Raw genomic sequence first — 1,707 nt, forward strand, 5'->3', positions numbered from 1 at the left:
ACAGTTTGCTAAGCATAACGTTCTCTACTTTTGCCCATGTCTTGCAGTGTTTCAGAGAGTTTGAGAGTTGTCATTGTTTTATATTGATGTATAGGATCCCATAGCATGAATGTAGTAGAGCTGATTTATCCATTCCTCTATAATGGGGGCTTGGGGTTGTTTCCAAGGTTTTGCTATTATGGAAATTGGTGCAATAAGTAAGTATAGGTGTACATTGAAAAAAAAAGAAAAGGGAAATCCTATGGGGCGCAGTTCCCCTCTGACACACAGGGGCTCTCTAGAAGTGGGAGTCAGTTCCCTTGAGAAGAAACTCCACAATAGGGGAGAGGCTTTGGTTTAAGTCACTAATGTGTGGCCTCAGCCTCTCTTTATACCGTCCCGAGTCCATTCCCAAGTCTCCTAATCTGAAAAAGCGGTATGATGGGAGGGGGCGGTTAAAAAAAAAAGCCTACTTCATAGGATTACCATGAGAATTAAATTAGATAAGGTGGGCTTTGAAAAATTATAACCAATCATTGACTAATGAAAGGAAGGCAAACCTGTTTATGTGGCTGGGCTGTGTGACTGTGGGGGTCCTTGCCTCTCAGGCTAATGAGCAACAGACATCCTTGGCAGCTCTTTCCCCTCGGGGGGAGGGCCACCTCTTGCAGCACTTCCCTTGTCCCACCCCCAACTCCCAGCCCTGGTCTCTCTTCCGTTTTTCCGTCCCCTCCTCAACATCTTAGGATGACATTTTTCAAACAGCAGAGTTGAAAGATTTTTTTTTTTACACTGAGCTAGATACAGCCTACTTCCTACCTAGATTTGTCATAAAGTTCTATTATACTTAATCACACACGCACACATCTATCCAGCTGTCTACCCACCATCAGTTCATCTTTTTAAAAATGAAAATCTCAAAGTAAACTGAAGTATTAGTATTAGTGGGAGGGATTTTTTTTTTTTAAGCAGGACTCTCTTGCGTTCAAGGTTAAGTCATTTATGTGGCTCCACTGTAATTTTTCACCCATCTGCATCATCATCCGTAAAGTTTGCCACACATACAGAGCATTTTAAGTCATGGAGACCAAAGGAAGCCACTGAGTGGCCATGTAAGAGATTCCAGGACAGAGATAAAACAATACTCGAGATTCAGAGGAGAGAACAGAGACGTCATGGGACGGGGAAGTCAGAGCTGGAGGGGACCACAAGACAATAAAAGTCTTGAGGGCCCATTAGATTTGGCACAAGGTGGGAGTTGGGATTTGAGTTCATTCTATCCAGGTCCTTTAAGGAGTGGGCAACACCAGCTCATGAGTGGATTGCCCTCCTTGCCCAGGCGTCACTCATTGGAACTAGAGGCGTTCCATCATTGGTACCACACCTGTGGTGGAATGGAAGAAGGCAAAGGAGGAGACCAGAAAGAAACCTGGGCAGGTACATCTCGGTCTGGAAGCTCTGCTCAGATCTATTCAGCATCAGGTTGGGTTGTGACTGCTGAGAATCAAACAGGGTCTCCTGTGGAGAGAATTTAACCACTGAACCACCACTGCTCACGGCAATGACAATAGCTGTGAGGAGCAGAGAATGGCAAGGGAGTGCTTAGGGATGAATCCTTTAGTCTCCTTGTGATAGTTACATCACCTGCTATCAATTTGAGACTTAAGGGTGAAGGGGTGGAGGTTAGCCTGTCAATCAGATCGCAGCTTAATGACCTCATTTGGAGGC

Source organism: Echinops telfairi, unplaced genomic scaffold (genome assembly GCF_000313985.2).
Source record: "Echinops telfairi isolate 266 unplaced genomic scaffold, ASM31398v2 ScPeMD7_3533;HRSCAF=4204_1, whole genome shotgun sequence".
NCBI classification, from domain to species: domain Eukaryota; kingdom Metazoa; phylum Chordata; class Mammalia; order Afrosoricida; family Tenrecidae; genus Echinops; species Echinops telfairi.